At 45.9% G+C, this 13,721-nt stretch overlaps 1 protein-coding gene across 1 annotated transcript in view; it reads left to right on the top strand.

Moving 5' to 3' along the window:
* PCP4L1 (Purkinje cell protein 4 like 1) overlaps positions 1 to 13,721 on the top strand; it is a 48,785-nt gene that overhangs the window by 30,337 nt on the left and 4,727 nt on the right. The gene's annotated exons all lie outside the window — the stretch shown is intronic.

The following is a 13,721-nucleotide window of genomic DNA, read 5'->3' as shown; positions in this document are numbered from 1 at the left end:
TAAGGAACATGAAAGGCACTGCAGACTCCTTCAACCAGAGAAGTCAGCCATAGCAGAGCACCTGAGGAACCGGCCTGGACACAACATATTATTTGAGAACACAGAAATGCTGGACCACACCAACAACCACCATGTCAGACTACACAGAGAAGCCATTGAAATCCACAAGCATGTGGACAATTTCAACAGAAAGGAAGAGACCATGAAAATGAACAAAATCTGGCTACCGGTATTAAAAAACTCTAAAATTACAACAGCACAACAACAGAGGGGAAACAAACAGTCACATAAAATCACTCTCAACAAGAGATTCCCCCCAGGCGCTTCCAGGCAATTGAATGCAAATCAAGGTGATCAGCTGAAACATTCACAGCTAGCCCCAGCAGACAAAAGTCCTTTGTCTCACCCTGGTCATTCCACAGATATATAAACCCATTTTTCCTACTTCCAACAGACCTCACTACCTCTGAGGATGCTTGCCATAGATGCAGGCGAAACGTCAGGAGAAATGCCTCTAGAACATGGCCCTATTGCCCGAAAAAACCCACAAGAACCTAGTGATTCCAGCCATGAAAGCCTTCAACAATATAAATAAATAAATTATTATTATTATTGTCGAAGGCTTTCATGGCCGGAATCACTGGGTTGTTGCAGGTTTTTTTCAGGCTATATGACCATGTTCTAAAGACATTTTCTCCTGACGTTTCACCTGCATCTATGGCAAGCATCCTCAGAGGTATGCTTGAAATCCACAAGCATGTGGACAATTTCAACAGAAAGGAGGAAACAATGAAAATGAACAAAATCTGGCTACCAGTATTCAAAAACTCTAAAATTAGAACAGCACAACAACAGAGAGGAAACAAACAAGGACATCTAATTACCTCTCAACAAAAGATTGCTCCAGGCACTGCCAGGCAATCAAATGCTAATCAAGGTGATCACTTGAAACATTCACACCTAGCTCCAGAAGACATAAGTCCTTTGTCTCATCCTGGTCATTCCACAGATATATAAACCCCTTTTCCTAGTTCCAGCAGACCTCACTACCTCTGAGGATGCTTGCCATAGATGCAGGCAAAACGTCAGGAGAAAATGCCTTTAGAACATGCCATATAGCCCGAAAAAACCTGCAACAACCTATTATTATTATTATTATTATTATTATTATTATTATTATTATTATTATTAAACACTTCAAATACAATAATCCAAATAATCAAAGAGGTACAGCAAAAGAAGAGTTATGACATCAGCATAAATCCAGGGAAACAAGAGTCAAAACATGAATCCAGAAAAACCAAGAACTTAGGCTAAAACTTGAACTGGAAATAGGACTTGAGCACGTCAATGACTTAAATCAAGAAATAGTTTTCTTAGATCTACAGAGACACTCGCTGGAACACCCCAGTAAGCAAGAGTCCAAAAGTGGCAGGCTCAAACCCAGAACCTCAATCAATGGCTGATACCAAATGAGAGACTCCCCCCTGGGCACACAGAAAAAATGGGGGACTTGGAAGGCATTGAACAGACTGCGCTCTGGCACCACGAGATGCAGAGCCAATCTTAAGAAATGGGGCTACAAAGTGGAATCCACGACATGCGAGTGTGGAGAAGAGTAAACCACTGACCACCTGCTGCAATGCAACCTGAGCCCTGCCACATGCAACATGGAGGACCTTCTTGCGCGGCAACACCAGAGGCACTCCAAGTGTTATAGAGCTAAAATTTAGGGGTCTTTGCCAGGAGGCAGAGACCAATTAGACTCATCAAAGAGTTCTTTTTCCCTGGTGAGACGGAGAAGCATCCCATATTTTTCCTTGATTTCCCAATGAAAAGTCTCACCAGTTGAAGAAGAGCCATCAAAGTTTAATGCGATTCAGCTGAAACCGGATGCAAAGCTGCAATCATTCGCCAAGCTAAGCATGAGGGGAATACACCAATACAGTCATATTTATAGCAAATTCAAAGTTGTAGAGTTCAAACTCCCCGCCCCGGCTTCCCTGTTGTTCCCTGCCATGATTGGGCGATGGGCTCCAATGGGAGACCTCTGCCACCTGGTGGCGACAGCCAATCAGGAGAAATGGAGGCGGGATGAGGGAGCACAAAGGAATCTGGGAAAGGGGTCCTTAAACAAAGGAATGCCATGTGCTCTTGTGAGACAAAGGTTCAACATGTGTCCTGATCCTTCCTGGCTGTGAGACAGGAGAACAATGATGGCAGCCTGAGGTTAATGCTAAGTAAACAAAAGCAGAGGGGGATGTTTCCCCTTATCTTACAGAAACTTTTGTCAAACAATGCTTTACTCTAGTGGGCCATCTTCCGAGGCTAGAAATAAGAATCTCCTTCTTTTATCCATGCAAAGGTGTCTTTGGCGGGAGGTTTCAGTCTTTTGTTTCTGAAGGCCAGGGGGTTCCCTTACATATTTCTTTGGAGGGAGAAGGGGCAAAGAGTCAAGAATACAAGGAAACATAAAAACCATATAGAAATTATACACAGGGAAATCATATGCAGCTATCTTCCCATCCGGGACCCCCGAGAGAGATTAATAATACCAATTATAAAAAGCAGACGATATCAGGACACAGCATGAATTCATAAGTTGTCTTGAAGAAAGTTCGTGGGTAGAGAGCGAATCCTTGAAGAGAGTGAAGTCCAGGAATGTAGCAGAATTCAAAAAGCCACCAAAGGGAGTCTATGGAGTTCCACTGGGCCAAGGCACAAAAACCTGCAGCACTGGGATGGAAGCCGGTCCCATGGTCCTTGGAAAACTACAGCTCTCTCTCTCGAGAGAGAGAGAGAGAGGCAGAGACCCCAAGGTCTAGCCATTCCCAAAGTTTCATGGGGTCCTCATTGTTTGTTAAGGCCTTGACAAATTGACCAAGACTTAACCCCTATTGTGCAGTCTGGTACCTTTGTCCTTTGCAGAACCATCCTTTGTTGGGGGGGGGGGGGGTGTCATGCTCGGCTTCACAAGTGGCCAGATACTGGTCAAAGGACATTTAATCAACTACCAAGCTTGCAAACTTTTGTTTTGTTTGTTTGTTTGTTAAAAATGCAATGCAACTGTCTGGTCTGCCCCTGACATGATAAATAATACAAGATTTTCTGCAGCTGTTGGTTTAACCTGCTGTGCTGAAGCTCGGCTTTTCCTGCATGGCAGGGGGTTGGACTAGATGGCCCATGCGGTCTCTTCCAATTATGATTCTATGAGAAGGCTCGGTTGCAGGACCAAACTGGCCTTGACACTTGCCAGAGGGTTATGGGGACCCCATCTCTTCCTCCCTCCTAGTCTCTGGGCCATCTCAGGAGTGGTGTGTTGGATGTGCCTCAGTAGGATTGAAAGATGCTCAAGTTCTGGTAGCTATCATTAATGGGGAGTTTATTGCTGCATGACTGATAGAAATGCAAGTTGACAAGGTCCAACCCGGGGCACTCAATGCCACTTGGGCAAATTGGAGTAATGAGAAAGCAGCTAGTAATTAGATGATTGAAGCACTGCATGGGGACGGGGAGAGGGCCCTGTGCAGCTGCCCTGATGGATGACCCCTTTGGTGGGTACCCCAGCCCATTCCACTGGGAATGACATACGTGATGCTCGTTCGGCAGCAACAAAGGAAGCAAGCGTCCTCTGTCTCTCCTTTGTTCCTTCTTTCTTCATTCCTAGAGAGCTCCTTGGCGTTCTTCTAATGGGGCAATTTGTGCAGCTGCAGAGTGGAAGATGAAGGGATCAGCTGCCAGCTGAGTGACAAGCAGGAAGTTTCAATGTTTGCTCCTACGCAGGAGCATAGCAATTACGAGAGGAACAAGGGCAAATAAGACTGAAGAACTATTTGTCCTCCCAGTTGAAAAAATCTTCCCCCAACCTGAAATGTTCCCAGCAGGAGACAGATATCTCTGTGCATTATGTGGGAGTGAATGTTGAAAGTGCCAAGAATTATCTCTCTGTTCCTCACCTCTGCTGTTGCGGGCTTAAATCTACTGAAATTACAATACAACCTGGCATCATAGAATCATAGAATCATAGAATCAAAGAGTTGGAAGAGACCTCATGGGCCATCCAGTCCAACCCCGTGCCAAGAAGCAGGAATATTGCATTCAAATCACCCCTGACAAATGGCCATCCAGCCTCTGCTTAAAAGCTTCCAAAGAAGGAGCCTCCACCACACTCCGGGGCAGAGAGTTCCACTGCTGAACGGCTCTCACAGTCAGGAAGTTCTTCCTAATGTTCAGATGGAATCTCCTCTCTTGTAGTTTGAAGCCATTGTTCCGTGTCCTAGTCTCCAAGGAAGCAGAAAACAAGCTTGCTCCCTCTTCCCTGTGGCTTCCTCTCACATATTTATACATGGCTATCATGTCTCCTCTCAGCCTTCTCTTCTTCAGGCTAAACATGCCCAGTTCCCTAAGCCGCTCCTCATAGGGCTTGTTCTCCAGACCCTTGATCATTTTAGTCGCCCTCCTCTGGACACATTCCAGCTTGTCAATATCTCTCTTGAATTGTGGTGCCCAGAATTGGACACAGTATTCCAGATGTGGTCTAACCAAAGCAGAATAGAGGGGTAGCATTACTTCCTTAGATCTAGACACTAGGCTCCTATTGATGCAGGCCAAAATCCCATTGGCTTTTTTTGCTGCCACATCACATTGTTGGCTCATGTTTACCTTGTTGTCCACGAGGACTCCAAGATCTTTTTCACACGTACTGCTCTCGAGCCAGGCATTGTCCCCCCATTCTGTATCTTTGCATTTCATTTGGGAGGGACAAAGTTGGCAGTGTCCATATATAATATCATTGCTGTGGCACGATGAAATATTGTAACCCAGCGCAGAGGCGACCCTAGGTAATTTTCAACGGTAAGCAAACAGTATTTTGGCACACCCCCTCCCAACCAATCTTTTGATATATATTTTCTGTTCGTCGTGGGAGTTCTGTGTGCCATATTTGGTTCAATTCCATCATTGGTGGAGTTCAGAATGCTCTTTGATTGTAGGTAAACTACAGGGCCGTAGCCAGAAAAAAATTTCGGGGGAGGGTTGACAATTTCGGCGGCGGGGGGGGGGGGGGGGGGAGGGGGGGTTGACAATTTCGGGGAGGGTTGACAATTTTGAGGGGGGGGGGTTGAAACCTGCCTCCTAGCTCACGCTGAAGCAAAGAGCACAGCAGAGCAACCTTCAATAGCCTGCAGCTCCGCCCCTGTCAACCACCTCCACCAAGTCTGGCCTCCTTAATGAGAGCATTCAACACACACACACCCAACTTGGTTGCTTCACTACATCGGCTATTGCTGCAAGTAATGGCAGTGTGAATAAATTGTCAATATTTGCCTGAGATAGTGCTTGCAGTTCTGGATAGACTCTTAATTTTTGGCATCTCATAGACTTAGCATGGGGATTTGGTTAACCAGTTAAAATTCATGAGTAAACCAGGTTTTTAAAAAAAATCTGAAACATTTCGGGGGGGTTGAACCCCTAAAACCACCCCCTCGCTACAGGCCTGGTTAACTATACATCCCAGTAACTACACTTGCCGCACTTGCTCCCTTGCCTGGCCCGCTTTGGGTCCGGAGGCGTGCCTGAAGGCGTGCTCTGGTCCCAATGGCTGAGGAGAAAGTCAGGAGAAGAGGCGACTTTTGGTGCGCGACGCTGGGGTCTTCAGACACGCCTCCGGACCCGAAGCGGGCCAGGCGTGGCGGCTCCATCCTTGGACCACCCGCGGATTGGGGAGAGGAGAGGAGGCGGGTGGAGCACCAGGGGATCGGGAAAGGGAGCCGGTCATGGGCAAGGGATCGAACGCGGAGAACGATTGAGCGCCGGCTCTGCTCGCGCACCTGGTGGCCGGGTGGAGCAGGAACGAGACGGGCTAGGCGAGGCTCAAGGACCCGGCCCCTTTGGGAAGATTATCGCCCCGGCAGCGATGCAAGAAAGCTGAGGCTCCCCCCGGACTGCTAGGGCTGTTGTGAGCTGAGGGGGCGCTCCTCCATTGGCAGTCAAGAGGCATTTACAGAGGCACCTCTGCGCCCCTGGCAAAAAAAAAAAGGGTTCTGCAACCGCTTACTTCGCGTAATGGACGAGCCGCCCCTGACCCAGCATTGCCTGGGTTATTTGAAAAAGTCAGTGTTTTAATTGCACTAAATGTATAAGGTTGTGGGTGAACTACAACTCATATCATGTCAGGTTAAGAATAATAATAATCGATATAAATAAAAATGTAATGTTCATTTGTGGGATTAACAGAACTCAAAAACCATTGGACTAATTGGCACAAAATTTGGACACTATACCCCTAACAGACCAACGAAGTGGCCAGGGACGGCTCAAGCCATTACGCAAAGTAAGCATTTGCAGTATAGTTGATTTTGCCCAGGGGCGCTCTTGAGGCGCTCTTGGGGGAAAATAGACTGTTCTGTCATGCGCTGGGCCTGTAAAGAATTTCCTTTAAGACAGGACGTGCAACCTTTACCCAGCGGGAAGCCAGGGGGCTCAAAGAGAAGTTCTCAGAGGTTTTTCCACCACAAATGATCTTCAGATGGCTTGTGAAGTATAACAAAGTCCCTTTATTAATGAACAATCAAACAGAAACTTTTCTTGTCTTCAATAAAGTTAACCAAATGCTTCCAGGCTTTTATGCAACTGGTAGCTTCCTAATCTTGCCCACGAAGGACAGGCAACTGTCTTCAATAACGTCTTCTTTACTTTAAAGGAAAACCCCCTTTTTAACTTCTCCCAGGCTGACTGTAATCTAACCCTTACTGATGTGGGCTCCGCTACCGGGTTGAACTGCGTCTCGAAGCACCGAGTGGACCCTACCAGTAAAGGCTTAGATACTCTCCAGCTGGAGTTCTTTGGTCTTTCAAAATTGTTCACCCTCCGAAATTCCTCAAAGCTTTAGGACTGCTTCCCTGGAAATCTTTGGGTGCTCTTAAGACTGTTCTCCTCCGGAAGGTCTTAAGGGTTGAAGCTTTTGTACAGGGGAAGCTTGCCCATGTCCTGTACATTAGTTTTCCTTGCTGAGACTAACTAAAAATGGCTCCCTTCCCAATTACCATGAGCAAGGGGCGGGACCAAAACTTAACAATGATCGGCAGGTGACTTGCCTTACGGCTGCAACCAAAGGAAGCCCCCTATCTGCAGAGTCCCTGAAACCTTGGCCTGCAAGCAAACATTTAATACAAAGCAAATAAAATTGGAGCCGTACTAGAACATAGACCTTGACATATACGAGTTGCAGTTACTGGGATGTACAGTTCACCTACAATCAGAGAGCATTCTGAACTCCACCAATGATGGAATTGAACCAAATATGGCACACAGAACTCCCACGACAAACAGAAAAAAAAATATATATCAGTGATTGGTTGGGGGGGGGGGGGGGCAGCAAAATACTCTTTGCTTACCGTTGAAAATTACCTAGGGCCGCCTCTGTGAGTGGCCATCACTCATAAAATCCTCCCCAAAACAGTGGAAAGGACTTAAAAACCCAAATAAGCTAAATGAAGAAAAGCTAAATGACAATACAGAAATGAAAAGGAAGGAAGGAAAGAAGGAAGGAAGGAAGGAAGGAGAGAAAGAGGGAGGGAGGGAGGGAGGGAAAGAAAAAAGGAAAGGGAGAAGGAAGCAAGTCATGGAGGTTCTGTGTACCAACTTTGGTCCAGGTCCATCATCAATGGAGGTCACCGTTTAGCCAGTTGTGGGTGAACTACAACTCCCAGAAAGGAAGGTCAGTTCCCCACAAACCCCTCGAGTAATCAAATTTCGGCATATCAGGTATGTGTGCCAAGTTTGGTCCAAATCCATCGGTGTTTGGCTTCATAGTGCTCTCTGGATGTAGGTGAACTATAATTCCTATAAATCAAGGTGAATTTTCTCCAAAGCCTTCCTGTATTCTTTGTTGGTCATTGGGGTTCCGTGTGCCAAGTGAGGTCCAGGGTCATCATCAGTGGAGTCCAGAGTGCTCTTTGTTTGCAGGTGAACTACAAATTCGGTCTGAGTCCCTCTACAGAGGTTGGGAAGATCGGGATATAAAAGTTTTTAATAATAATAATAATAATAATAATAATAAATCCCAGTACCTACAACGTCTATAAATCAAGGTGAATTCCTCCCAAACCTTTCCAGTATTATTATTATTTGGTCATGGGGATTTGTGTGCCTAATGTGGTCCAGGTCCATTGTCAGTGAGGGTCACAGTGCTCTGACCAGATGCAGGGTGAACTACAACTTCCATCATGCAGAGTCAATCTCCCAAACTCCTCCAGTGTATTTAGTTGCTCTGTTTGTTGTGCACATCGAGTTGAAAAGAGTAGGAAAGGGTTAAGGGAGAGCCAGTGGGCAGGATCATGCAAATTCCACACCAATGGAGAGAGAGAGTAAGAAACACTGGGGTGCCTGTGGTGGAGGAAACACGTAAAATCTAGGATGAAATTGTCTCTGAATGAAAGCATGTCCCCTAATGAACACATTTTTTCCTTTGGTCATGGGGGTTTTGTGTGCCAAATGTGATCTGGATCCATTGTCAATGGGGGTCACAGTGCTCTGACTTGATGCAGGGTGAACTACAACTTCCATCATGTGGAGTCAATTCCCCAAACTCCTCCAGAATGTTTAGCTGCTGATTAGTTCTGCTCTGTTGTGCAGACAGAGTTGGGAAGAGTAGGAAAGGGTTAAGGGAGAGGCAGTGGGCAGGATCATGCAAATTCCACACCAAGAGAGATAGTAAGAAACACTGGGATGCCTGTGGTGGAGGAAACACAGAAAATCTAGGATGAAATGCTCCCCAAATGAAAGAGTTCCTTGGGTGGTGGCAGTATGGTGTTTGGGGAGGACATTGGCAGAGTTCAAGCTATACATGTTCATGGCACTCGCTATGTCCTTGGAGGGAGGGTTTTTGGTGGCTTAAAGCTATTTGTGGAAGTGGGAGCCTGTTTGTGGAAATGGGCACCCCAGCCACAAACATCTATATAGTTCTGTGGGATTAACAGAACTCGAAAACCACTGGATGAATTGACACCAAATTTGGACACAAGATACCTAACAATAAAATGTATGTCCTTCACTCCAAAAAAATTGATTTTGTCATTTGGGAGTTGTAGTTGCTGGGATTTATAGTTCACCTACAATCAAAGAGCATTCTGAACGCCACCAACAATGGAATTGAACCAAACTTGGCACACAGTTCTCCCATGACCAACAGAAAATACTGGAAGGGTTTGGTGGGCAGCGTCCTTTGGTTTTAGAGTTGTAGTCCACCTACATCCAGAGATCATTGTCGACTCAAACAATGACGGATCTCGACCAAACTCTGCACGAATACTCAATATGCCCAAATGTGAACACTAGTGGAGTTTGGGGAAAATAGAATCTTGACATTTGGGAGTTGTAGTTGCTGGGATTTATAGTTTACCTACAATCAAAGAGCATTCTGAACCCCAACAACGATGGAATTGAACCAAATGTGGCATACAAGACTCCCATGACCAACACAAAACACTGGAAGGGTTTGGTGGGCAGTGTCCTTTGGTTTTAGAGTTGTAGTTCACCTACATCCAGAGATCATTGTCGACTCAAACAATGATGGATCTGGACCAAACTCTGCACGAATACTCAATATGCCGAAATGTGAACACTGGTGGAGTTTGGGGAAAATAGAATCTTGACATTCGGGAGTTGTAGTTGCTGGGATTTATAGTTCACCTACAATCAAAGAGCATTCTGAATCCCACCAACGAAAGAATTGGGCCAAACCTCCCACACAGAACCCCCGTGTGGGCCACAGCAACGCGTGGCAGGGGACGGTTCCAAATGGACCTTTGAATCTCAGTTCCCTCCATCCATTAATATATGCAACTCTTCCCATATGAGATGGTTTCGCATATTCTAAACTCGTAGCATCTTCCCAGCTCTCACAGACAAATGCTGGAAACATATAGGGGCAGTGTGCTCTGATCCCACCCATTAATGGTTGCTTAGGAACCTCCAGGGTTGTGATGCTTTCGGTCCTTGTAGGGATGGCAGCTCCATCACCGGCAGCTCTCCGCTTCTGGTTGCTTAGTTACCCATTGTGTGCGCTGCCCTGTCCACCTCTGATTCTGGATATGCCACAAAACCTGAGACTTCAGAGCATCTTCTCAGAGAAACCAGTGGCTTTGTTGTGCTGCAGTTTTTATTCTACCACAGACATCCAAGGATCTGTGCATGTCTGTTGCCGCATAGAAGAAATTGCCATATTATTATTTTCAATGGTGCCGCAGGGTTCCATCTTGGGCCCGGTCCTGTTCAACATCTTTATTAATGACTTAGATGAAGGGCTAGAAGGCATGATCATCAAGTTTGCAAACGACACCAAATTGGGAGGGAGAGCCAATACTCCAGAGGACAGGAGCAGGATTCAAAACAATCTTGACAGATTAGAGAGATGATTGGCCAAAACTAACAAAATGAAGTTCAACAGTGACAAATGCAAGATACTCCACTTAGGCAGAAAAAAGGAAATGCAAAGAGACAGAATGGGGGACAAGGCCTGGCTCAAGAGCAGGACGTGTGAAAAAGATCTTGCAGTCCTCGTGGACAACAAATTAAACATGAGCCAACAATGTGATGTGGCGGCAAAAAAAGCCAATGGGATTTTGGCCTGCATCAATAGGAGCAGGGTGTCTAGATCTAAGGAAGTAATGCCACCCCTCTATTCTGCTTTGGTTAGACCACACCTGGAATATTATGTCCAATTCTGGGCACCACAATTGAAGAGAGATATTGACAAGCTGGAATGTGTCTGGAGGAGGGCGACTAAAATGATAAAGGGTCTGGAGAACAAGCCCTATGAGGAGCGGCTTAAGGAGCTGGACATGTTTAGTCTGAAGAAGAGAAGGCTGAGAGGAGATATGATAGCCATGTATAAATATGTGAGAGGAAGCCACAGGGAGGAGGGAGCAAGCTTGTTTTCTGATTCCTTGGAGACTAGGAAGAGGAACAATGGCTTCAAAACTACAAAAAAGGAGATTCCATCTGAACATTAGGAAGAACTTCCTGACTGTGAGAGCCGTTCAGCAGTGGAACTCTCTGTCCCGGAGTGTGGTGGAAGCTCCTTCTTTGGAAGTTTTTAAACAGAGGCTAGATGGCCATCTGTCAGGGGTGATTTGAATGCAATATTCCTGCTTCTTGGCAGGGGGTTGGACTGGATGGCCCATGAGGTCTCTTCCAACTCTTTGATTCTATGATTCTATGATTTGAGCATTGGATTGTGAGTCTAGAGAATCCCTGGTCAGCACTGGGTGATCTGGGGAAAGTCACATTCTCTCAGCCTCAGAGGCAGTTAAATGGAATAATAATAACAATATACTTATAGAATCATAGAATCATAGAGTTGGAAGAGACCACATGGGCCATCCGATACAACCCCATTCAGCCAAGAAGCAGGAAAATTGCATTCAAAGCACCTCCGACAGATGGCCATCCAGCCTCTGCTTAAAGGCCCCCAAAGAAGGAGCCTCCACCACACTCCGGGGCAGAGAATTCGACTGCTGAACAGCTCTCACAGTCCGGAAGTTCTTCCTAATGTTCAGGTGGAATCTCTTTTCTTGTAGCCAGAAGCCAGAATGGATGTCCAAAGAAATTCTAACTGGGCTGAGACTCCAAATAGACATGCACAAGAATTGGAAAAAGGGAGAAATCACCAAAGAAGAATTCAAACAAATAGCCAACTCTTGTAGGGAGAAGGTTCGCAAGGCTAAAGCACACAACGAGCTCAGGCTTGCCAGGGACATTAAAGATGGGAATGAAGTAGTCATGGGCATATCTCTTATTTGTGCATGTTTTTTCAACTGTTGGCAGAAGGCTTCATCAAGTTCTTCATCCTGGCGTGGAGATCTGTAGCAGACGCCTACGACAAGATCTTTTTGAGTCCCAGTTCCCTTGATTCTTATTCAGATGCTTTCAAGCTGGTTTCCCGGATTGCAGTCTTGCATCTCTTCTGCAGCGTAACAGTTTAATACTTCATTTATATTCCACTCTATCTCCCCAAGGGGACTCATGACGGACTACAGAACACATACACGACAAACATTCTGTGCTGTTATATAATTAACAGACAATACAGAAACAGAGTAAAGGCTTTCCCATCTTTTCCATCTCTTTCCATCTGGAGGCTTTGCTCTACTCCGGCCACAGTGTGGTCCTGTCGCTCCATCTTCCATGCCGAAGAGCTTTGTTGTCTTTAGACGCTCTCCCAATCGAATTGCTGGCATGTCCACATGGGCGCCTTTTGTTACCTCCCCGCAAAAGCGGTACCTACTCACAATTACTGTTTTCGAACTGCTAGGTGAACAGAAGCTGAGCTGACGGTTGGGAGCTCGCCCCAACCCAGGCTTGAACTGTTGACCTTTCGATCGGCAATATTTTCTGAAGCTGGCAGTTTAACCTGCTGTGCTAAAGCCCGACCCCAACACTCACATTTAAAAGGCTAAATAACCTTGCCAAAAGGCTCCTTGGTGGCGAGCTGGTCAAGCCACTGAGCTGCTGGGTTTGCAGACCGCAAGGTTGGCAGTTCAAATCTGGGAAGCAGGGTGAGCGCCTGCTGTTAGGCCCAGCTTCTGTGCATTAGATTCAATGGTGCATTAGACTTGAGTAAATACAGGTATTTTGTGTAAATGCCTAACACAATCATTAGGTGGCATTCAGAAAACTTTTACTGTTGCAAGACTTTTGCAGACCAAACATTGAGCTGAGAGGACCCAGTTTGACACACCACAGTTTAAGAAATAGTGTGTTAGGACTTCATTCCACAGGATAAGTAAAATATTTGGTTTTTCCTTAAGCTTCGCAAAGTTCCACTTGGATTTTTTTTTCCGTGCCAGGAGTGACTTGAGAAACTGCAAGTCACTTCTGGTGTGAGAGAATTGGCTGTCTTCAATTATGTTAGCCAGGGGACGCCCAGATGTTTGATGTTTACCATCTTTGTGAGAGGCATGGGGAGCTGGAGCTGACAGAGGGAGCTCAACCCACTTTCCCTGGATTTGAACTGCTGATCATCAGTCCTGCTGGCACAAGGGTTTAACACATTGTGCCACCGCAATCAATTAAATCAATTAAACGGATTATTTCCTTACCCCATCACACACTTTTCCTTTTCTCCACTTTCTGTAGGATTTATTTATTTATTTATGCTATTTCTACCCCACCCATATCAGCCTGAAGGCAATTTATCTGTTTGATTTGCCATCACATGGTAAAGACTTGTTTTCCCCACTGTTCAACCCCTGTTATTTTTTTTAAACTTCTCTCTTTGTAACCTTTGGAGTTCAACTTACAGCCCGAAAAACTCACATATATAGGGGCTGTGGTGGAACAATGGGTTAAACACTTGAGCTGCTGAACTTGCTGACCGGAAGATCGGTGGTTGATCCGAATGGGATGGGGTGACCTCCTGCTGTTAACCCCAGCTCCTTCCAACCTAGCAGTTTGAAAACATACAAATGTGAGTAGATCAATATGTACTGTCTCAGAGGGAAGGTAAACAGTGCTCCATGTAGTCATGCTGGCCACATGACCTAGGAGATGTCTACGGACAATGCAGGCTATTCGACTTAGAAATGGAGATGAGCACCACCTCCAGAGCCGGAGATGAGGATCACCCCCCAGAGCCAGAGATGAAGGGAAAGCCTTTGCCTTTGCCTGTGTATCTGTGTATGTTTGCCTAGCATCTGTATATGCTGGAATCTGCCCTGAGT

The sequence above is a fragment of the Anolis sagrei genome, chromosome 12, assembly GCF_037176765.1.
Source record: "Anolis sagrei isolate rAnoSag1 chromosome 12, rAnoSag1.mat, whole genome shotgun sequence".
Lineage (NCBI taxonomy): Eukaryota > Metazoa > Chordata > Lepidosauria > Squamata > Dactyloidae > Anolis > Anolis sagrei.
The sequence above is the reverse complement of the archived record's forward strand: the minus strand, read 5'-3'. Positions and strand labels throughout refer to the sequence as shown.